Source organism: Neofelis nebulosa, chromosome 3, assembly GCF_028018385.1.
Source record: "Neofelis nebulosa isolate mNeoNeb1 chromosome 3, mNeoNeb1.pri, whole genome shotgun sequence".
NCBI lineage: Eukaryota > Metazoa > Chordata > Mammalia > Carnivora > Felidae > Neofelis > Neofelis nebulosa.
In genome coordinates, this window is record NC_080784.1 from 65,059,921 (window position 1) to 65,085,686 (window position 25,766).

The window sequence follows — 25,766 nt, forward strand, 5'->3', positions numbered from 1 at the left end:
AAATAAACATTAAAAATTTTTTAAATACAATAAAATAAAAAATAAATAAAATAAGTTTGATGAAGTTTGACCCCAAACGCTTCCTTTTCAGACCCGTTAGATCCAACTCTTCTTTGTGGCACGATAAGAGGCTTCCTCTTCTAGTGCCCTGGTGAGCAGGTTCACTGAGACAAGCCTCCAAACTGCTAGGCCAGACTGCCTGCCACCATCTCTTGAGGCCCAATGGAGCTTCTGGTTGACGTCTCTACAGGGATATTCTGGGGGATACTTTACTTGTGAAAATGTGGAGATGGGACAGGATGGGGCAAAGAGATAGTAACTAGAATATTCTGACCTATGGAAATATTGTTACATAACAATGGTGTATGCCTGAGGACATGGCCCTGATTAGCCTCACTTAAAATCTAAAAATGAAAAGTCGTGTGGAAACTGAGGAGAATTTTATTCTGGATTGGCCTTGTGTGTAGTCTGTATGTCACTAATTCCTCTGTTGTTAGTCTCCATAGGAAAAATATCCCAAAGTGGGTTTTATGGCTTCTCTTCTCTATTCCTAGGTGAAGAACTGTGTGCTATTGAAGATTCTCTCCTATTTGTTCAAAAGGCCCATGCTCATCAAGAGGCTAGGGAGAGGAGTGTGGATTCAGGAACCCGAGTTATCGAAAGCCCATGTACTGGGTAAGCAGAGCTTTGCAGGCAGTTTGCTACAATGTGAATTACAGATAGTTACCTAATAAAGGGAACGGCTATTTTATTTCTTCTTTTTGTTTGGAATGTGTCTTTCATATATCTGTGCTCTGTGAGCCTATGTCTGTGTTCATGAGGTGATATTTTATTCAGTATTGTGGTGACATTAAAGCTTGTTAAGTCAGGCTCTAAATCAGACTCTAAGTCAGGCTGGTTAAGTTCTCTAAAAAAAATTCTCAAATTATTACAGCCAAAGTGTAACCAATGTTACACTGAGAATCATAAATACAATTCAAATAAATACAAAATAAAAAATGTATTCTTTAGTTCAACTTAAAAGTTAAAATGTAATATTTAAAACAGTGGTTTGTATCACTATTTTGTCATAGTCATTTTTATGATACTAAAAGAACTATGTGAACTACGTTTCTAATTATCATTTAATCTCAATAGGGTTTAAATTTATAACTTTCTAAAGAAAAAGGCAGCCATTTTAATTTCTGCTTCTGCAAAAGTAACGTTACATGAGGCCAGATGTGTGAATTACTTGAAGTTATATGGAAAATTTTGTCTAGGGAATATTAGAAGGATAAGGGTTTGAAAAAATAAATATGCCATTGTATTCCCCAATTTTCAGTATTACTATACTAATAACTATTAGAAACTAGGAGTGAAAATGCTAATATTCTTCTAATTATAAGTTATGGGCAGCACAATATGTTCCTAATAGCACTACATGCTTTGTTCATATTCAGTAGTGTAAGGAAAAAAATTAAAACCACTCAGTTTAACACGGTTGCATATCAGTAAAGCTTAGCTGTTTTTCAGCTCTTCTTCAAAAGTAAACCTGACAGGCTGGTTTAAAAATATCTACCCATAATCTCTGCCTCATAGGTGTCTATGTTTCTGTAAGGTAAAAAACATCAAGAAGGTCAATGAAATGTGCAGAAAGAGTAAGAATAACTGGAAACACTTACCTGTGGTTAGCCTGCTCTGTCTGAATATAACAGAGTGTAATGGCTTACAGTGGTGAATTGAGTCATCAAATTTATTTACTGATAGTCCATCTACTTGCTATTTTAGATCAATTCACAACTTTCAGGGAGAAATAATTTCATAAACTGGAAAAGAGAATTAAAGATGAAATATAATTCTAGAAAACAATTCAAGAAAAAAATTTACTGAGTTTGAGAAAAACATCTTTTGATATCAAACTAAACTTAATTCTAGACCACACACAAATATTTTTCTTCTTTTTAAAAACTGTTGGAAATTGAAATAATCATGGGCTTATTTGGAAATAATTTAATTACCTCGGATCACATATCAAGTCATAAACATGAACTGCATATTTAGTGGTTATAGAACTTAGAAATAAGATTTCATCAACCAACATTCTAACCAGCCTATTCTAAAAGTTAGTAATTATATGCTTTATGACCTTCTCCATGTACTCTCTGCCTGTGAAGTTGTTCCCCAAAAGATTTTCAATAGAATTTGACAATTAAAATGGTGAAGTTTCAAATACATGTTTAGAGAATCTCCTAATCTTTTGCATTGACCAGATCATTTCATATGGCTTATCACTAACCTGTGGAGTGAGATGATTACAGACCCATTGTTTCTACCTTGTTTTGCTCTGTGGAAGATGAACAGAGATGGCACCAGATTTTTTTCAAATCCCGCACTCACTTTGTACAAATACAAATGCAGACAAAACATTGCTCTGAAATGTACTTTAGCAATGAACAAATGATAGATCTGAGACTCAGATAAAGCTATTTGCCTCAAGTTGTGAAGGCAGCATTGGAGCTGAGACGAAAGCGAAGATTTCCTGGTTCTTAGTTCAGCGACCTCACAGCACACTGTTGAGGCATCAGAAATTGTTTTAATTGTGGGAAGGAAATATAAAAGTACTACACTGTGATTTTTCAGAACTATTTATGGACTTCCATAGGACACAGTTTCCAAATTATTTTGGAAACTTAAGTTAACACCTGCTACTTTTAAATAAAGGAAAACATTTTCATTCTTTCTACAATTTTCCTACTTCCACTAGAAGTGCCAAACAGTACACAAGCTGTCAGTATCTCCATTAAAAAATACAACAGAAAGGGGTTTAAAAAGTTTTATTAGGGAAATGAGGAGCTTAAGTAGAGCCTGTTATGCCCAGAATTCGTGATCCCCAAAGACCACTAGGGAGCCGATTCGGATGCAAAAGCAAAAGAGCCTTTATTCGAGCTAGCTCGAGCTCAATCCCCTACCTGCACCGACGCAGCGGTGAGATACCAGGGAGAGAGAGTTTCAAAAGCATAAAGGTTTTATAGGGGTCTAGGGTCAGTTGGTGAGGTAATGGCTGTGGCCTCAGCCGATTGGCTGGGGAAGGGTCGGAGTCCTGTTACGCAGGTCGCTGGGCAAGTTTTGATCAGTAAGTTTGAATGGGTGAGCAGGAGGTTACTCAAGGGGAGGAGGCACATCTGAGGTTTCTGCGATTTTCCCGGAAAAGGGGTCATGTCGGGGACATAGTCACTCAAGGTGGAGAACACAGAACAAGATGGAGTCGGCTGGCGTAGGCCCGCCCTTTCAGAGCCCAAGTTGTGGCTCTGCTTTCTCCAGTTGAATGTGGTTGGTTACTAATTTCCATAGTTTGATCACCTTTTATATTCCCATAGGTACTACACTGTACAGAAACCCCAAGAAGAGTGAGCAGCAAGTTAAACATCTTTTACTAAGGTTAGCATATTTAAAATGAAACAAGAAATGCATTTGGCTGGATTTCAGCGTCTTTTCAGTGAATTCTTTCAATAGCAATGCTGTTGCCAGTGGATTTTAAATATCTTAAAAGAGTTTACAGGTGCACACCAAAATTCTGTAACAGCCCATGGTCATTTGGAGCTCAGTGGGTAAGCGCTAATGTCAAGGGTTCTAGCCTGTATTTTCCCTGAAAGCACAAACACATGATATGATAGAACTTGAATTCACACTTGCCTTGTCAGATAGACGGAGGCACATAAAAGTTGGTTAGCGAGAAATGATATTGAACTTACCCTTTGCTTTCCCAGTAAAGAGAAGTTCTTATAGGAACTACTTGTTGGGAACCACAATTTGGCCTTGGCATCCTCAGGTCAAGCTGAAAATCTTAGCTGCTGTCTGACTACAAATTGCCATTTTGAGCGGCTTGCATGCATAGTAACCATGAGTCCATACTTACTAGATACGATTCTAATTGCAGTTAGATGCATGATGACTGTAGTAGTGTATTATCAAGGAACCAGTGGTTTGCAAACCTACAAATATTTTTGTTGGCAACACTGCTGTGGTTTTTAAATCTAGAAAAAAAAATGTAATGAGTAAGTTTTGGTGGGACATTTTCCTCTCACTACTGTCACTTGGTACAATGCAATGAGAATACACCCAGATCTTAAAATTGGGTACCTGTATCTTACCTCAGCTAGATAACAGTTCTCCCTGTTTACTTTGTGATGTGTCAGAGTTACAAACTTTTACTATAAAGGGCAAGATAGGAAATATTTTAGGTTTTCCAGGCTATGTGGTCTCTGTCACAACCACTAGACTCTGCTGTTATAGTGCAAAAGTAGCCACGTGCAGTAGGTAAATGAATGAGCAGGACTGTGTTCCAGTACAACTTTATCCACAAAATCAAGAGGTGGGCTGGATTTGGCTGACGAGCGGTAGTTATAGTAACATATCTAGAGTGAGAAAACTCTTCTTAAAAAATCCCTAAACTTTAAAAGTCTCTTTGCTTCAACCCCTGGTAAAAGCATTCCATAGAATGAGTTTTGCAAAAATAGCTATTTTAACTTTATTTCAATTCATGGGATATGTGAAGATATATTAAGGTTAGTTGGTGGGAAGTAAAAGAAAAAAAATTGGCCATTATTTTCTTCATTGAACAAATTTTAAAGGAGTATAAGAGTTGTTTTTTTTTTTTTTTTTTGCAGAGATTACAAAATACATGTAACTGATTTGTCAATGTCAAAAGATAGAAGTAATGAATTTAGATCACTACAGTCAGGAAGTCTACTAAACAGAATGAATTATCCAGCCCATTAATTTAAGAATTGGCTTGTAAAAAAAAAAAAAAAAAAAAAAAAAAAAAAAAAAAAAAAAAAAAAAAAAAAAAAAAAAAAAGAATTGGCTTGTGTTGTGAGAACTTCTCTAGTTATTGATACTTTCATTTGTATTTTGGTCAATAGAAGGATGACTTGCTATTAAAATTGACCTCTTAGATCTTGGGGAAAAAAACACTAATTGATAATCCCTATTTTAGAGGCATATGTTTTGTCATCTGAATTTGCTAAGAATTTGTAATACCACTAGGTAAATAAATAAGAATTGGCCAAGAATGTTGCTTATGGAAAGCCAGGGACCCTGCCAGATTTAAAAACAAAATCAGATATAGGAAAATTTGACATATTCTGCCTCTATTCTGACATGCTATTTTTATGAATATTTCATTTGGGTTTTAGTCTCCATTTAGAGAACAGAAGCTAGGAGAGTATTGTTTCTAGATACACTATATTTGTGTTGTTATAACTTACATGACAAGTAGACTGACAAGGGCTGAGGAGGTTTAGGATCAAGAATGAAGTTGAAGGGTATGATGAAAATAATAGAACCAATATGCCTGATAGTTTAAATAAGTTTATTATAGGTTCAATTATGAGTGGAAAATTAATAGAAAAGTTTTGTTAAAAAAGGAACATGATAAGCAGGTATGTAAAACTTGATTTAATCATATTCCAGTTCTAGAAAAGGCAAGGTGTGATAGCCAACCTCCAGGATGGTGCTCAATGTTCCTGTCTTCTGGTATTCAGTCCCTTTGTTTAGTACCGTACCACAATGAATAAATACTGACCTATAGAATGTGTAAGAAATAATGATATGTGACTTTTTAGGCTAGATCATAAAAGGTGTTTTGACATCTGCTTTGCTCTCTTTTGGATTGCTTGTTTATTTTAAGATCTATGTTTAAAGTGTGTAACATGATGATTTGATATACATATACACGATGAAATGATTAGTCAAGCTAATGAATGTATCATCTCCTCACATAGGTACCGTTTTGTGTGTGTGATAAGGGCATTTGAAATCTACAGTATTCCATACAACATTATTGTCTAGAGTCACCATGGTATACATTAGATCTCTAGACTTATTAACCCTACATAACTGCAACTTTGTACCCTTTGAACAATATCACCTCCCACCCCCATAAACAGCTTCTGATAACCACTGTTTAACTCTCTGCTTCTATGAGTTTGACTCTTTTTTTTTTTTTTTTTTTTTTTTTATAGATTCCTCATATAAGAAAGATCATAAAGCATTTCTTTGTCTGGCTTATTTCCTTCAGGTTTATGTTGTCACAAATGGCAGGATTTCCTTTTTTTCTCATGGCTGAATAACATCCCAAGTGTGTGAGTGGGGGTGGGTGTGCGTGTATACATACAAATTTATATACATACATATACATATATGTATATGGACATTTTCTTTATTTATTCCTCTGTTGACAGACATTTGGGGTTTTTTTCATATCTTGGCTACTGTAAATAATGCTACAGTGGACATGAAAGTGCAGATATTTTAAGATACTGTTTTCATTTCTTTTAAATATATACCCAGAAGTGGGATTGCTGAATCAAATGGTAGTTCTATTTTTAATCTTTTAAAGACCTTTATACTATTTTCCAGAGTGGCTGCACCAATTTACATTCCCACCAACAATGTACAGAAGTTCCCTTTTCTTGACATTCTTGTCAGCACTTGTTATCTTTTCTCTTTAGGATCATAGCCATTTAAGAAGTGTGAGATGATATTTGTCTATAGTTTTGTGGGAGCAGAGAGGGTACTTTTAAGATTACTGTTCTTCATCACTGATTTTTAAAAATTTGTTTATGATGTGTCTTGATGAAACATTTTTCATATACCTTGTTCTTGAGGTTTGTTGAGATTCTGGGTCTGAGGACTTAAAATTTTCACCAAATTTGGGAAGATATCAGCCATTATTTCTTCCAACTTTTTTTTAAAAAAATATTTAAATCCAAGTTAGTTAACATATATATAACACCCAATGCTCATCCAAACAAGTGCCTTGCTTAATGCCCATCACCCATTTATCTCATCCCCCCGCCCAACACCCCTCCAACAACCCTGTTTGGTCTCTATATTTAACAGTCTCTTAAGGTTTGCCTTCTTCTCTCTTTTTATCTTACTTTTCCTTCCCTTCCCTATGTTCACCTGTTTTGTTTCTTAAATTCCACATATGAATGAAATCATATGATATTTGTCTTTCTCTGACTGACTTCTTTTGCTTAGCATAATACGTTCTAGTTCCATCCATGTTGTTGCAAATAGCAAGATTTCATTCTTTTTGATCACCGAGTAATATTCCATTTTGTGTGTGTGTGTGTGTGTGTGTGTGTGTGTGTCTGTACACACCACATCTTCTTCATCCATTCATCAGTTGATGGGCATTTAAGTTCTTCCCATAGTTTGGCTATTGTTGATAGTGCTACTATAGACATTGGTGTGCATGTGCCCCTTCAAATCAGAATTTTTGTATCCTTTGGATAAATACCTAGTAGTACAATTGCTAGGTTGTAAGGTAATTATATTTTTAATTTTTTGAGGAATCTCCATACTGTTTTCTTCAGAGAGGCTGCACCAGTTTGTATTCCCATTAGCAGTGTGAAAGTGTTTCCCTTTCTTTGCATCCTCGCCAGCATCTATTATTTCCTGAGTTGTTAATTTTAGCCATTCTGATAGGTGTGAGGTGGTATCTCATCATGGTTTTGATTTGTATTTCACTGATGATGAGTGACATTGAGCATGTTTTCACATATCTGTTAGCCATCTAGATGTCTTCTTTGGAAAAGTGTCTACTCATGTCTTTTGCCCATTTCTTCACTGGATTATTTGTTTTTTTGGATGTTGAGTTTGGTAAGTTCTTTATAGATCATGGATGTTCTTTACCTGATATGTCATTTACAATATCTTTTCCCATTCCATTGGTATCCTTTTAGTTTTATTGATTGTTTCCTTCACTGCACAGAAGCCTTTTATCTTGATGAGGTCCCAATAGTTTATTTTGCTTTTGTTTCCCTTGCCTCTGGAGACGTGTTTAGTAAGAAGTTGCTGCAGCCAAGGTCAAAGAGGTTGTTGCCTGTTCTCTCCTCTAGGATTTTGATGGTATCCTGTCTCACAAGTAGTTCTTCATCAATTTTGAGTTTATTTTGGTGTATGGTGTAAGAAAGTGGTCCAGGTTCATTGTTCTGCGTCTCGTTGTCCAGTTTTCCAACACCATTTGCTGAAGAGACAGTCTTTTTTTCCACTGGATATTCTTTCCTATTTTGTCAAAGATTAGTTGGCCATACACTTGTGGGTCCATTTCTGGGTTTTCTATTCTGTTCCATTGATTTATGTGTTGGTTTTTGTGCCAGTACCATAATGTCTTGAAGTCCAGAATAGTGATGCTTCAGCTTTGGTCTTCTTTTTCAACATTTCAACATTATTTCTTTTTCAACATTACAACGTTCAACATTACTCTATTTGGGGTCTTTTCTAGTTCTATGCAAATTTTAGAATTACTTGGTATAGCCCTGTGAATAATGCTGATTTTATTTCGGTAGGGATTGCATTGAAGGTGTAGATTGTTTTCAGTAGTGTCAACATTTTAACAATATTTGTTCTTCCAGTCCATGAGCATGGAATGTTTTTCAACTTGTGTCTTCTTCAACTTCTTTCATAAGCTTTCTATAGTTTTAAGTGTATGTATTTTTCACCTCTTTGGTTAGGTTAATTCCTAGGTATTTTATGGTTTTTGGTGCAATTGTAGATGGGATTGATTTCTTATTTTCTCTTTCTGCTGCTTCATTATTGGTGTATAGAAATGCAACCAACTTCTGTACATTGGTTTTATATCCTACGACTTTGCTGAATTCATGGATCAATTCTAGCAAGTTTTTTGGTGGAGTCTTTCAGGTTTTCATGTAGAGAATCATATCATCTATGAAGAGTGAAAATTTGACTTCTTCCTTGCCTATCTGGATGCTTTTTATTTCTTTGTGTTGTCTGATTGCTGAAGCTAGGACTTCCAACACTAGGCTGAACAGCAGTTGTGAGAGTGGACGTCTTGTCGTGTTCCTGACCTCAGGGGTAAAGTTCTCAGTTTTTCCCCCAGGGATGATGATATTAGCTGTGGCTCTTTCATATATGGCCTTTCTAATCTTGAGGTATGTTCTTTCTACCCCTACTTTCTTGAAAGTTTTTATCAAGAAAGGGTGCTGTATTTTGTCAACTATTGAGAGGACCATGTGGTTCTTGTCCTTTCTTTTATTAATGTGATGTATCATGTTGATTGATTTGTGAATATTGAACCAGCCCAGCAGCCCAGGAATAAGTCCAACTTGATCATTTGAATACTTTTTTTTTAAGGCATTGCCGGATCCATTTTGCTAGTGTCTTTTTGATAATTTTTGCATCCAGGTTCATCAGGGAAATTGGTCTATAGTTCTCCTTTTTAGTGGGGTCTTTGGTTTTAGAATCAAGGTAATGCTGGCCTCATACAATGAGTTTAGAAGTTTTCTTTCCATTTCTATTTTTTGGAACAGCTTCAAAAGACTAGTATTGATTCTCCTCCTCCTCCTCCTCCTTTTAGTATTGACTTTTCTTTAAATGTTTGGTAGAATTCCCTTGGGAAGCCACCTGACCGTGGACTTTTGTTTGTTGGGAGATTTTTTATTACTGATTCAATTTCTTTACTGGTTATGGGTCTGTTCAAATCTTCTATTTCTTCCTGTTTCAGTTTTGGTAGATTGTATGTTTGTAGGAATTTGTTCATTTTTTCCAGATTGCCCAATTTGTTGGCATCTAATTGTTCATAATATTCTCTTAGTATTATTTTGTGTTTCTGCTATGTTGGTTGTGATCTCTCCTCTTTCATTCGTGATTTTACTTATTTGGGTCCTTTCCTTTTTCTTTTTTTTTTTTTTTTTATTTATTTATTTTTTTTTAATTTTTTTTTTTTCAACGTTTTTTATTTATTTTTGGGACAGAGAGAGACAGAGCATGAACGGGGGAGGGGCAGAGAGAAAGGGAGACACAGAATCGGAAACAGGCTCCAGGCTCCGAGCCATTAGCCCAGAGCCTGACGCGGGGCTCGAACTCACGGACCGCGAGATCGTGACCTGGCTGAAGTCGGACGCTTAACCGACTGCGCCACCCAGGCGCCCCTCCTTTTTCTTTTTGATAAATCTGGCTAGGCAATGGACAGTTCATCTAAGCAGAAAATCAACAAGGAAACAATGGCTTTGAATGACACACTGGACCAGAGGGACTTAACAGATATATTCAGAACATTTCATCTTAAAGCAGAAAAATACACATTCTTCTCAAGTGCACATGGAACATTCTCTATAATAGATCACATACGAGGTCACAGATCAGTCCTTAGCAGGTACAAAAAGATCTAGATCATACCCTGCATATGTTCAGACCATAACACTACAAAATGTGAGGTCAAACACAGGAAAAATTTTGGAAAGACCACAAATACTTGGAAATCAAAAAACATCCTTCTAAAGAATAAATGGGTTAGCCAATAAATTAAAGACAAAATTAAAAAGTACATGGAAGCCAATGAAAATAAAAACACGACAGTCTTAAACTTTTGGAATGAGGCAAAGACAGTCATAAGAGGGAAGTAAGTATATAGCAATCCAGGCCTTCCTAAAGAAGGAAGAAATGTCTCAAATACACCATCTAGCCTTACAACTAAAGGAGCTGGAAAAAAACCAGCAAATAAGGCCCAAAACCAGCAGAAGGGAAATAAAGAGTAGAAATCAATGGTATTGAAATCAGAAAAACAGTAGAAAAGATTAAAAAAAAAAAACAGGAGCTTGTTTTTTGAAAGAATTAACAAAATTGATAAACTCCTAGGCAGATCTATCAAAGAGAAAAAGGAAACGACCCAAATAAGTAAAATCTTCAATTTTCATTCTGCTCCCCTCCCGACTTCCATGGGTCAGGCTCATTTTTTCTCATTCCATAGCTCATGTCACAGTTTTTTTTCTTAGTCTTATTTCTTTCATTTTAGATAGCTTCTACTACAATGTCTTTATAATCATTAATATTTTCTTATGCAGTGTTTAATCTACTGTTAATTTCATTCAGTGTATTTTTTCCATGTATTTCTTTTTCATTTCCAGAAGTTTGATCTGGATTCTTTACTTGTCTTCCATGTTTCTTATTATGCTCATACTTTTCTCTACCTTCTTGAATATATGGAGCATATTTATAATAGCTGTTTCAGCATTCTTGTTTATTAATTGAGTTTATCATCTGTATCATTTTTCCATCCCCTATAGTTATTTACTCATTGCACATTGTGTTTTCCTGCTTCTTTGCATACCTGTTATTTTCTGATCGAATTCTAAACTAGACATTGCAAATTTTACCTATTACATGCCAGAGATATTGTTTTGATTTCTTTAGATATTTTTTTGCCTTTATTCTGGGGTGGAATTAAGTTACTCGGAAATAATTTGATCCTTCTAAGTCTTATTTAGAAGTTTTGTTAGATGGTCCAGGACAGCTTTTAATCTGGGCTAATTTCATATCAGCACTATGGCACAATATCCTTATAAAGACTCTTCGTGATGCCTCATGTGTTAGAAAGTCTCTCCATTCTGGCTGGTTAGAACATGAGCTATTCTTGGTCCTTTTTAAGCTCTATGGATTTCTACTCCTTTTGAGTGGTTCTTTCCCCAGAAACAGAGTTTCTCTAATGGCATGCACTGATCAGTGATCAAGTAAAGACACAAAGAGGACCCCATGCATATCCCCACAACCCTCTTCCTCCTCCCGCCCCTCCGTGCAACGCTCTCCTCTTCAGTTCTCTGCCTTAACAGTTTTAGCTACTGCCTTTCTGAACCCTGAACTTTGTCTTCTCAACTCAAGAAAACCACTGAGTTCTGTTTGGGTTCCCCCTCTCTATACTGCAACTTGAAAACTCTCTCCTGGCAGTAAGCTGGGGCATTTTCAGCTTTCACTTTGTGTCTTTCTTCTCTCTCAATGCTGCTTGTTGTTTCATATATTTTGTCTAAGTCTTTTAGGTGAGAGGGAATGTCTAGTCCCTGCCATTCCTTAATGAATGAAAGCAGAAATTCTGGGCCTGAGGTTTTGATGGGATGTGGGAGGAGATTTTCTTGTGATGTAATTTTATATCTAGGACATGAGGTAAGGCTGTACTATAAGGCAATGTCCCTTAAAAGTAAAATCAATTTTAATATATTTTTCAAGTATATTGATTCTTGACTCTCATACTTTAAGTGGATGGTTAGGAAGATTATAATTGGCAATTATTTGCCTCATTAAGTAACTGTAATTTTCTGTTTTAGCATCATAGTATTTGTTATTAACTGATGAATTGAAGAAAATATTATTTTTTCCTGTTTCATATTTGTAATCATATATTTAAAAAATTCCATTAGTTAGGGGCATCTGGGTGGCTCAGTTGGTTAAGCATCCAACTTCGGCCTAGGTCATGATCTCACCGTTCCCAAGTTTGAGCCCCGTGACAGGCTCTGTGCTGACAGCTCAAAGCCTGGAGCCTGTTTCAGATTCTGTGTCTCCCTCTCTCTCTCTCTCTCTGCCCCTCCCCCCACTCACACTCTGTCTCTCTCTCTCTCTCTCAAAAATAAATAAACATTAAAAAATTTCATTAGTTGGGGCGCTTGGGTGGCTCAGTCGTTTGGGTGTCCAACTTCGGCTTAGGTCATGATCTTGCAGTTCGTGGGTTCGAGCCCCCCCCCCCCCCCCCCCGTTGGGCTCTGTGCTGACAGCTCGGAGCCTTGGAGCCTGTTTTGGATTCTGTGTCTCCCTCTCTCTCTGCCCTCCTCCACTCATGCTCTGTATCTCTCTCACTCAAGAATAAATAAACATTAAAATAATTCCATTAGTTAAAAATTTTAATTAATTGTATTATTTTTATTGGTAAATTTTCTTTAGGTACTAATTATATTTCTTAAATTCTAAAACACTAAAACTATTGATTTATGATTTGGCTGACAATATATGGTTATGTTCTCTAAACAAGATGCCTGGATCAATTGTGTGTAACCATATGTAATTCTAAAGTTCTCCAGGAAATACTAGCTTTGGAGCACAAGTGAAATCACATTTTTTTATACCCCAATTCTGATGATTCTTGACAATAGCTTCATGTTCAAGCAGTGTCTCAAAGCATATCTCAGCTATTTGTGGAAACCCCCAAGGCATGTCTCATAATGCCTATAAACCAATCTTAATGCCAATGAATCACCTGCAGTTCATCATATAGCATCCACCATTTTTGACATCCACTGTGTATAAAGTCACTCTATGAAGCCACTCTGCTGATACAGCTGATGGCACTCATGGTGAAAATATCACAGTCCTTGCCAAGAGCATCATCTCATGATTCTTAGAGCAATAGCACAGGATTAGTTTCTATAGGGAAGTGTTTGGAGTGTTTCCCCAAATCTCTCTTAAAATAGGTCAATTTCTGGCATTCATTCTTCACACAGAATCTCATCAAGTATTTTATGGAAAATAGTCTCATCAGCTTCTAGCCTTTACTTCTTTAATCAATGTGATTCGAACTGGCCTAAGGGAGCCTAAAGGGTAAGAGATATAATAAATTTACTTAATTTCCTTTTCACTTTCCTCCCTAGGGAAACTTGACCTAACCAAGCTACTACCTCCTTCTGCATTACAAAATAATCTCCATGTGTATTAAAGTATACAAATATGTACTAAAAGAAGATGGGTGCTATTCCCACCTAGTCATATTGCCCAGGTACTTTTAGACAATTGATACCAGAGGAGCTTTAAACAAATACATTATAAAATTTCTAGTTTCTATTAGTTATGGATAATTAATCCTATTTTTGAAAAACCAGTATGTATCAATAATTGGGCCTTTTCCTATATCTAGGTTGTTCAGTTTATTTTCCTGAATAATGATCCATTGTTCTAAGTGTTTTAAATGTATTAGCCTATTTCTCACAATAACTTTATGCATTAGAAGCATTCATATTTCCATCTCCCAACTTGCCTGAGTTACCAGGGTAGAAAGTGAGGAGCTATAATCAGAGCTGTGTTAGTCTTGCTATGATGCTCTGCCACTCTAAAGAGGAAGTAAATTCTGTAAAGATTTAACTTGATTATAATTTTGACCCCCACTTTGAACACTTGTGCATAAATTTTTTGTACCTTTATTACCTGCTTGTCCTTTAAAAATTATAAATAGTCACTCATCTGTGGAATTTAAGAAATAAAACAAATGAGGAAAGGGGAAAAAAGAGCAAGAAACCAAGCAATAGATTTTTTTTTATTAATTTAATTGTTTTTAATTTTACATCCAGATTAGTTAGCATATAGTGCAACAATGATTTCAGGAGTAGATTCCTTAATGCCCCTTAACCATTTAGACCATCCCCCCTCTCACAACCCCTCCAGTAACCTTCTGTTTGTTCTCCATATTTATGAGTCTCTTCTGTTTTGTCCCCCTCCCTATTTTTACATTATTTTTGTTTCCCTTCCCTTATGTTCATCTGTTTTGTCTCTTAAAGTCCTCATATGAGTGCAGTCATATGATATTTGTCTTTCTTTGACTGACTAATTTCACTTAGCATAATACCCTCCAGTTCCATCCACGTAGTTGGAAATAGCAAGATTTCATTCTTTTTGATTGCCAAGGAATACTCCATTGTGTGTGTATATATATATATATATATATATATATATATATATATATATATACCACCTCTTCTTTATCCATTCATCCATTGATGGACATTTGGGCTCTTTCCATGCTTTGGCTATTGTTGATGGTGCTGCTATAAACATTGGGGTGCATGTGCCCCTTTGAAACAGCACACCTGTATCCCTTGGATAAATACCTAGTAGTGCAATTGCTGGGTTGTAGGGTAGTTCTCCATACTGTTCTCCAGAGTGGCTGCACCAACTTGCATTCTCACCAACAATGCAAAAGAGATCCCCTTTCTCTGTATCCTCACCAACATCTGTTGTTGCCGGAGGTGTTAATGTTAAGCGTTCTGACAGGTTTGAGGTGGTACCTCATTGTGGTTTTGATTTGTATTTCCCTGATGATGAGTGATGTTGAGCATTTTTTCATGTGTCAGTTGGCCATCTGGATGTCTTCTTTGGAGAAGTGTCTATTCATGTCTTTTGCCCATTTCTTCACTGGATTATTTATTTTTTGGGTGTTAGTTTGAGAAGTTATTTATAGATTTTGGATACTAACCCTTTATCTGATATGTCATCCTGTCAGTTGCCTTTTAGTTTTGCTGATTGTTTCCTTCACTGTGCAGAAGCCTTTTATTTTGATGAGGTCCCAGTAGTTCATTTTTGCTTTTGTTTCCCTTGCCTCTGGAGACATATCAAGTCAGAACCCAACTGCCATTGTAGACTTGTAAAGTTCACCTTAAGCTTTTAGTTTTCATTCTGATCTCCAATTTCTCACCAGAAATGTAAGAATTAAAGAGAAAATGTAGTATAATTCAGTCTTTTTTGGAGAAACTCTATTATTGCTCATGCTCCCCAGGACTTCTGGTTGCATGAAGGGAGTGAAACCAGTTTTTACAAATCCATGTATCCTTTCTTGACCAAAATTTAGTGCTACAAAATGAAGGTGGGGATTTTCAGACCATTAAGCTCAAACTTAAGCACCATCTTGTCTTTTTCATTAAGAAGGAAAAATGCAGCCTATGTTTCCAGCTTGATAAAATAGACTACTGCCTTCTAATTGGTCATTTTAATAAAAGAAAGTGACTTGTAATCATATAAGCTCCAGCTATTAAAAAATGTTGCTTCAGTAACTGTTGTTATATGTGCCTGCTCTAATGAGCTTTCCTAGATCTCTATGTGGTAGGAGATTCATTTGGGCCATTTAAAGTCAATTTTATGAACCTTTAAACATGCAAAATGATGTTAGTACCCTATCCTGTGGTTTCTAAATTTTAAACTAATGCTTAAATGGTTTTTATTGAGTTAATTGGCTCAAATATGAAGTTTCTAATTACCAAGTGCATACAGTATGTAGGGGAAAAAAGATGAAAATCTGCTTTTATAGAATAAGATAAAGCTCTTTACAGCTTCAGTTGGCTAGCTGTTCAGAAATTAAAGAATGTAACAGTGAAAAACCCAGGAAATACTCCTCTTCCTGGAGTATTTTTATTCTCTAGTTTTCTAAAACCCTTATGGAATTTCCAATATGACAGTTTTAAAAGGCTGGGTCTGAAGTCAACATACCGACATTTATATCACAGCTCTTCACCTGTCATGCAAAAATGGCATTATTTAACTCCCTTTAGATCTGATTTTGTGGTCTATAACAAACTTCTTCAGGTCGTTGTAGTCACCAAATGGGAAGGTGTGCACGAAAACACTCTGTAAGCTTAACAAGGTTTATACTGGTATCAAATTTTTCCCTGTATTTTCAAAACTAGAAAACAGAATTGGCTTATTTTGAGAAAAGTTATTAGGTATTTTGTGAGGAAAATGAGGCAAACATATTCCTATCAAGAAGTCATCATTACTTAACCACAAAGAGCCTGTACAGCTTGGAAGGGCATCTTGACTATGACTCAAGTTGACGATCTTTGTGCCTTTGAGCTTTGTCCATCATAGAGTGTGCAATCAGACAGAAGTCTTTTTGCCAGATTCACTTGTTAAGTGACCACGTACCTCTGAATTTGAAATATCTACAGTTACATGTATTTGTTGAGGACTTGTTGGTTTTTATGTAATGTACTCTTGCTCACATATTCATGTATATGCAAATTCTAATCATCCTTTTTTTCTCTTCTTTTTTCTTCTTATTTTAGTTAAAGAGTACTTTTGCATTGAGTAATATGTGGCCATATATGTGAAATTATACAATAAGAAAATTCTTTCATGGCATAACTTGAACCGACATTATTTTCTTCCAACAGGGCTGCCTTTCTTTTAACTTTCTTTCTGTGTCCTGGAGCTCATTGGTCTTACTGTGGCATTCTTCTGCAAAGGTAGTCTGATTTCATTAAGTGAGAGAGTGACAGGATGTTTCCTGAGATGTGTTTTGCCAATAGGAATACAGCATACAATGCATAAGGTATGTATTAAAAAATCATCAGAAATGCTATATAGGTATAAGTCACTACATCAAAACATATTTCTGTTCAAAACAATATATTTTTATTCAGTCCAGAAATACTTTTTGAATATATGTCAAAAGTTTTAAGGTGTTAATATCACATTGTATTCTTTAGCTACTCAAGAAGATAGGCATTGTCCCTTAGTTAATACATTTGATTTTCTTTGGGTTTTAAAATAAAAATTAATATACTCACTTTATTAAAATTTCAATATTACACAAGATTGACATAAAATGGAAAGTAAAGATCTCCTTCCTCCCTCCAAAATTTCTATTAACACTCCTCAGAAATAGCCACCCTTAACAGTTTTTTTGTGTATCTTTTCAAAATGTGTGTGTGTGTGTGTGTGTGTGTGTGTGTGTGTTTAGTGTCTGTTCAGACTGCTATAACAAAATCCTTAGACTGAGTGCATTAAATAACAGACATTTGAGACATTTATTTACCACAAGTCTGGAGGCTGGGAAGTATAAGATCAACGTTCCAGACTTTTTGGTTTCTGGTGAAAATTCTCTTCCTGGCTTGTGGATGGTTGCCTTCTCACTGTGTCCTAAAATGGTGGAGAGAGAAATCTCTCTCTTCCTCTTCCTATGAAGTCACTAATCCCATCATGAGAGATTGCTCTCAAGATCTCATTTTACACTGACTGCCTTTCAAAGTTCTCATCTCTGAATGTCATCCCATTGGGTTAGGACTTCAACATACAAATTTGGGGGAGGACACAATTCAGTCCATAGTGTGATAGGTAGATACACACACATATATATGTAAATGTATAAAAAATATATATATAAAACACTTGAAGATATATGTAAATATATGAAATATATTATAAATATGTGTATACATAAAAATATTTGAATTTGAAAAAACATTTGAAGTATATAATAATTTGAATCATGTGCTAACAATCATAAAGCATTGTGATTTTTCACTGCAGTAATTTTTAAAAATTTTATTTTTTATATTTGAGAGAGAGGGAGAGAGAGACAGTGCACAAGCAGGGGGAGGGGCAGAGAGAGACAGAAAATCTGAAGGAGGCTCCAGGCTCTGAACTGTCAGCCCAGAGCCCATGCAGGGCTCGAACTCATGTTTAGCAGACTGATCCACCCAGGCACCTCTAAAAAAATTATTTTTTAAGGCACTTGTAGGTTAACAGAAAAATTGAGTGGGAGGTATAGAGATTTCCCATATACCAACCTCCCCCATTATCAACATCCCCTACCAGAGTGGTACATTTACTACAATTAATGGACATATTGACACATAATTATTTCCCAGAGTTCATAATTGAAATGGGGTTCATTCTTAGTCTTATGCATTCTATGGGTTTGGACAAACTTAGAATTGCATGTAACTACCATTATAGTATCATAGAGAGTAGTTCAACTGCTCTGAAAATTCTTTGTGTTCTGTTTATTCATCCTTCCCTCTCCCCTAATACCTGGCAATCATTGATCTTTTACCTGTCCCCAGAGTTTTGCTTTTCCAGAATGTCATGTAGTCAGGCAGTATGTAGTCTTTCAGATTGGCTTCTATCACTTAGTAATAAGCATTTAGGTTTCTTCCATGTCTTTTCATGTTTTGATAGCTCATATCTTTTTAGCTTTGAGTAATATTCCATTGTCTGGATGTACCACAGTTAATTCATTCACCTACTGAAGAACATCTTGGCTGCTTCCAAATTTTGGCAATTATGAATAAAGCTGCTATAAACACCCATGTGCAGGTTTTTGTGTCAACATAAGTGTTTAATTCCTTTAAGCAAATATTAAGGGATGAATTGCTGGATTTTATGGTAAGAATGTGTTTAGACTGCCACACTGTCTTCCAAAGTGGCTGTACTATTTTATATTCCCACCAGCAATGAATGAGAGTTCCTGTAGCTCCACATCCTCACCAACATTTGTTGTTGTCAGTGTTCTGGAATTTGGCTATTCTAATAGGTGTGTAGTGCTATCTCACTTAAAAATATTTTTTTTAGTGTTTATTTATTTATCTTGAGGGGCAGAGAGAGAGAGAGAGAGAGAGAGAGAGAGAGAATCCCAAGCAGACTCTGCGCTGTCAGTGCAGAGCCCAGTGTGGGGCTTGAACTCATGAACCATGAGATCATGACCTGAGCAGAAATCAAGAGTCAGAGGCTTAACCAACTGAGCCTACCAGGTGCCTTCACTTTTGTTTGAATCTGAATTTCCCTGATGGTATTTGATGTGGAACGTCTTTTAATATGTTTATTTGCCACCTGTATATCTTCTTTGTTGCAGTTTTTGTTCAGGAATTTCCCCCATTTTTAAATTAGGTTGTTTGTATTCTTATTGTTGAATTTAGGAGTTCTTTTTATTTTTTGGGTAACAGTTCTTCATCAGATATGTCTTTTGCAAATATTTTCTCCCAGTGTGTTTCTTGTGTCATTCTCTTAACAGTGTCTCTCACAGAACAGAAAGGATTTTTTTTTTAATGAAGTCCAGATTATCCATTTTTCCTTTCATGAATCATACCTTTGGTGTTGTACCTAAAATATCTTTGCCACACCCGAGGTCATTTAGATTTTTCTCTTATGTTATCTTCTAAGAATTGTACAGTTTTGTACTTTGCATTTAGATCTGTGACCCACTTTCAGTTAATTTTTGTGAGGGGTATGAAGTCTGTGTCTAGATCTTTTTTTTCTTTGAATGTTCATGTCCAGTTCCAGCTCTATTTGTTGAAAAGACTACCTTTTATCTATTGTATTGCCTTTGACTTTGTCAAAGATTAGTTGGCTATATTTATATGGTGTTTTTTTTTTTTTGAGTTCTCTATTCTGTCCCATTGTATTATTTCACCAATACCACATTCTCTGGATTACTGTTTTATCATTCATCTTGAAGTCAAGTAGTGTCAATCCCCCAATTTTGCTCTTCTCTTCTAACGTTGTGTTTGACTATTCTGAGTATTTTCCCTCTCCATATAAACTTTAGAATCATTTTGTTGATATCCACAAAATCATCTGCTGGGATTTGATTGGGATTACATTGAATCTATATTTCAAGTTGGGAAAAAGTGACATCTTGACAATATTGAATTTTTCTGTCAATGAACATGGAATATTTCTCCACTTATTTAGTTTTTCTGTGATCTCTTTCATCAGAGCTCTGTAATTTTCTTCATAAAGATCCTATACGTATTTTGTTATATTTATAACTATTTCATTTTGAGGGGTGAATTTGACTAATTTTAACATGAATAATTTTCATTGTATGAATAATGAGTAAAAATATTAATAGAAATTTCAAAAAACTGAAGTCATCAAAATAATGTTGCTTATCTAGTTTTGCTTATTAATATTCTCTTCCAGTTCTTTACTACATGAATACCTACTTTGCACAGTTATGTTTGCAATGCACACACCATTTTTAAATCCCATGCTTAAAAAATTGACATTGGTGTGAGTATTTTCCTTATGACTATGTGGTCTTAATAATTAGCCTTGTCGGGGCACCTGGGTGGCTCAGTCGGTTAAGTGTCCAACTTCGGGTCAGGTCATGATCTCACAGCTCGTGGGTTTGAGCCCCGCATCGGGCTCTGTGCTGACGGCTCAGAGCCTGGAGCCTGCTTTGGACTCAGAAGACACAGAATTCCCCTCTCGCTGCCCCTCCCCTGCTCATGCTCTGTCTCTCTCTGTCTCTCAATAATAAATAAACATTTAAAAAAAATAATTAGCCTTGTCAAAAATTACAAGTGTGTATATCATTATTCATTGCTATTGATACCTGATTTTTTTCTTACTCATAAGTAAGAAGTTGGCTTTGAAATTCACAGTTTCCTAGGAAAAGTACTATAAAAATACTCATATATGACTACAAGTGTTGTGTTACTTTCTAGCTATGCGGCTCTAAGTTCAAAGTTTAACTATACCTCATTTTTCTCATTTGTAAAGTGAGTTAAAATAATACAGCTATCTTTTTCTTGGAACATAATAAAGGTTAAACCCCATAAACCATTTAAAGCTGTTAGACTATTTACTAGCATACAGTATGAGCTCACTAAATATTATATGTATATATTTATTAATCAAAAATATTATTCACAAGTGCTTATTAAATGATCAACAAATTTTAAATGTTAGTTATATAGTTAAATCAACATCAGATGATTTAAGGTCCACAAATCGACCAAAAGATACAGCAATAATTTTAGCAAAAAAAAAAAAATCCAGTATTAAAGCTATCTTTCTTTTCTGTTAGCACAACAGTAAAAGATGAATAGGCCAGTCATAGATGACTCAACTTTCCCCATTAATCAGAAACTTCAGTTGACTCAGTTGATTGCTGGCAGCTATTTTCTGAATATTTACAGAAGACAGTGAATTGATGACCTACAGAAAATATTATTATGAGAATATGCCAGATAAAAATGCAGTAGACCATGAAGAGTTTACTGTACTTAGCAAAAAACATTCCCAAGGCTTCTTCCTTGCCAGTGATGAAATAGTAAGCTTTTATGCCTAAAATGCTGGCATTCCAGAGAGATAGATGTCTTTTCTTTCAAGTTCTCCCGAACAAGCCATGAAGAACAGCATTAGCTGACCCTTGGGGTATGGTTGATTTTGCTACACAGAGCAGCAAGAGTGACCTCAATTCCATATCCATCAATGAGATTTATGATCTGCTTATAAAAGGCAAAAGCAGAAAATGCATTAAATGCTAATAGAATCCACAATATAAAGGAATATACATATGCATGTGCATATGCACACCTGTACATACATGGATATACTTTGTCATTTTGCCAGAAAGATATACATAAGAGCCTTCAGTGTGTGACTCTTCTTGATTAAAAAATTAATGAAAATAATGAAAAAATATATTTTAAAGTAAATCATGGCTCTATCCTCCTTCTCTTTACTTCTAATGATCCTGAAATTTTCCCTTAATGTTTTCATTTTGGTTGAGAAGAAAGTCTGAGTAGGCTGGATCTATGTAAAATCATTTTATGGTTGAGCAACATTTTATGTTCCTCTATGACAATCCAAGAGAGACTGGGATTTCTTCCAGGAGCGATCCCATGCTTCATTAATTTTAGGGCCACCTTCAACTGCACACTTCATAGTTAAGAAGAACTCTTATACCATAAGGACAGATAAAATTTCTATTGGATATTTAGGCGTTTGATTCTTTTCCAAAAATCATAGAGAATGTTTTCTGAAATTCTAAGGACAAATGCAAAATTTAACACGTTCAGCGATGGGGCCATCTTCTTTGCAATAGTTTATGTAAAAAATATTTGAGTATATTATGCATCACAAGTTGTTTCCTGCTCAGGTTAAAATAATAAAATAGGATTCAATAAAACCATTGGAGAAAATCAGAAGTTGAAATTTGGGTTACCACCAAATTTTTAATAGTCTAATAACTCCAGTCTTATTTTTACAAAACTGGGGGGAAAAGATAAAATCTTACTCTGTATGGAGATTTTTAGTTCATAGAATCTCAGGCAGCTTGGATATCATTCAGCAACCCCACACCACCCCCATTAAAAGACCATCTCTCATATCTCCCATGGTGTTTTTGTCATATGATCATTCAACCTCTCCTCCGATGTCCCAGCAGTTCTACTGTTGGACACTTCTAGTTGCTGAAGTCCCTAATATGGAGATGAGACTCCTCCCTGAAATGCTCACTAATTGTTACTGGATCTGCCTCTGAATAGGAGAGAAGATTTGTTCCTTTAATTTACTGATGCCATTTTATAAAATTAAAAAAAAATCATAATAGCTTTAGGAAAAGTTTTTTGTTATTCTCAGTCTTTTCTTGCTTAGGTTAAGCGGAGTTATACACACAGGCTTTGGAGCCAAGCTGAGATAAAATTCCTCTTTGCCTCTTCCTAGTTGTGTGACATTACTGAACTAAGTCTTAATTTCCTTGCCTATAAAATAGAGAAGAAGCAAGTAACCTTATACATCTCTGATGATTAAATAGCAACCCATACTTTTAACTATTTTTTACTATAGTAAAAACTTAGATTGCGAGTAACTTGTTCTGCAAGTGTTCCACAAGACAAGCAAAAATATCTAACAAAATTTAGCTTAATACAAGAGTGATGTCTTGCAATGCAAGTAGTACATGACGCCGAATGTCACATGATCAAAACAGAGCCAATGGTTCTTGAAATTTGCTTTGATATACAAGTGCTTTGGATTATAAGCATGTTTCAGGGATGAATTATGCTTGCAAACCAAGGTTTTACTGTATTTTTATTCTCTTCAACGATTCCTTGTGTAACTTAAATCCTTAAGAGCTAGAATGGATCCAGGTAAGTTTGATTTGAATCCATTTTTTTGAAAAAGATCATTGTTTAATTTCTATAAATTTCTGGGAGTGGAGGTTGAGAGAGGCAGGCAGGGAGGGAGGGAGGGAGAGGTATTTGTGTGATGCAGTTACATTTCTCGGGCATCTGAGGCTCTGAGATTTTATCTCCATTGAAGTCTTGCTTTCTATTATGTAGGTTATGTTACTTCCTTTATTTCTCCTGGAGTCAATCTAAACATGAAATTCAGACCCTTTTTGATTTTAAGGGGGTTCAGAACAAGTTTCCCCAAAATGTGCCACTTTGGGGACATTTTGTGGGCTATTTTGAACTGAAGGCAGTTGTGATCCTCTGGGCTCAAGGAGAACTTTTTTCCTCCCTTAACAAATCTAGAAGAACATAAGTTGGAGTTATTTCCCAGACTTAAGAGTTATTACCAGAGTTAAATTTTATCTGGGTGACCCATTTGTATGGCAGGACAAACATCTAGTTATTAAACATCTGCTCATCTTATTGCCTGTGAGTTGCCCTCCTTCCTTTGAAGCCCCAGGCTCCTATCCCATTGCTTAGCTCAAGATGGCGCATATACCTCATTTTACATTTCTGCATTTGAACCTCTCATGTAAGTGCGCTTCCTGTATACACAAAATTAGATTTTCTCCTGTTCACCTATCTCATGTCAATTTAATTTTTAGATCAGCCAGAAGAATCTTTGAAGGATACAATAGCATTTTTCCTTCTCAACAATTACATACACTCATCCCTACACAGATATACACACTCATGTCAAGTCTCTGAAGATGTAGCAATATTAATAAAAGTTTTGGGAAATTAAGTCTTGGAATCATATAAAAGCTTAAATTGAATATCTGACATCTTTATTCTTGCAAGAAAGGAAAAAAAATCATTTTTCCTCTATCCTTCTGGGTTCTTGGCCGAGACCGATCTGTAATAAAAAGATAGAGTGGGGTGCCTGGCTGGCTCAGTGGGTTAAGTGTCTGACTTCAGCTCAAGTCATGATCTTGCAGTTTGTGAGTTCGAGCCCTGCGTCGGGCTCTGTGCTGACAGCTCAGAGAGCCTGGAGCCTGCTTTGGAATCTGTGTCTCCCCCTCTATCTGAACCTCTACCGCTCCTGCTCTATCTCTCTATCTTTCTCAAAAATAAACATTTAAAAAAATTTTTAGAAAGACAGATTAACAGGAGAACAGCAAACAAGTTTAATAATGTGTATAGCTCCTGTGTACATGGGAGATACCCAGGAAAACTGAAATACCCAGAAATGTCCCCCCAAGCCACCACCTTAAGTACCATCTCCAGCTAAAAACAAGAGATGTTGGGGGTGAGGTGGGTTCATGGGGGGAGACCAGTTATGGGAGGCTACCAGAAAAAGCACGATAAACCAGGATAAGGCTGCTATGCATTAAGCCATCGCCTTCTCCCTTGATAAGAGTTTCTTGAGACTTAGAGGCATCCTCCTCTTCCTGGTACAGAGAGGGAGACACCCTTCCAAATGGAGATCTCTCTTATAAATGTAAATGTCTCTTACAAAAGGGTAACTTCTACCTAGTTGCCAAAACTTTTCCTAGCTGCTGTGTCTTAAAAATAATCACCCTAAAATAATCCTTTTGCCAAAGAGACCTATTTCGGTGTGGCAGATTCTTCTCTTAAACCACTTTCTCTACATTCACATATATGTCTTTGTCGCCTCTCCTTGCTGGTCTTCTCCCTCTCTTCCATGAGCAAAAGCTCCAAAACTCCTCTAAGGAGTTTTTCTCATTAAAATGATCAGATTCTTAAGATTCAATTAGTCTAAGAGTATTAGTGACAGGTATTAAAAAAGTGATCTGGCTCTAATTAATACATTTCTCTTTTTTTGGAGATCATATCCTTTTATAGAATTCGATAACAAAATAATGTAATCCTTACAGAGAGTTTTTGGTATCGTCAATTTGAGGAGGCAATTTAGCTATTTATAGAAGATCTTTAAACAAGATCAGTTTTTATTGCTTTGAAATCACTTGCAGATGTTATTCAATATCTTCACAGTTGCCAGATCAAGACTAAGATATGGCACTTGTTATGGGCATCTGTTTAATGCTTCATTGAGGAACCTTATTCTTTTAGTTTTTTCAGGATTACTTTTATGAGTCTAAATTCTTCAAAGGTGAATGTTTAAAATCACTGTCTTCGTGAGTACCTAAGTACTTCCTTGTGGGGTTTTAAGTCTGTCTTCACTGCTAAATGAGATTGTGGGCTATACAAAGGCAGACCTTCTGGCTGCGTTGTTTCCTGTTATTTGCTTATCACATGGCCCAATGTCTGGCACATGGTAGCGTTTCAATGAATGTTGGTCGAATGAATGAGTAAACGAACACAATTTTAAGATTCAACAGAATAAAAATGGGAAAATCACCCTTAATTCATCTTTAGATAAGGAAATAAGAGCCTTAACATCTGTCTAGTTGCCTCGTATTTAAAAAGTTAAAACCACAGTTTCAATAATTATAAGCATTGTTACTGTGATTTGGCATTAATCATAACTGCATAATCAAAATGCCTAATTATGAGTTGATATTAAAA

General features: G+C 35.8%; 1 long non-coding RNA gene across 1 annotated transcript in view; it reads left to right on the top strand.

Annotated features, from left to right (window-relative positions):
• The first annotated feature begins 407 nt into the window (after nucleotides 1-407).
• Nucleotides 408-25,766, top strand: part of LOC131506899 (uncharacterized) — a 62,028-nt gene continuing 36,669 nt past the window's right edge. The window contains exons 1-4 of the long non-coding RNA XR_009259213.1: nucleotides 408-470; nucleotides 555-675; nucleotides 3,357-3,417; nucleotides 16,704-16,861. This is a non-coding gene — a long non-coding RNA (uncharacterized LOC131506899). The remainder of the gene's footprint in view (nucleotides 471-554; nucleotides 676-3,356; nucleotides 3,418-16,703; nucleotides 16,862-25,766) is intronic.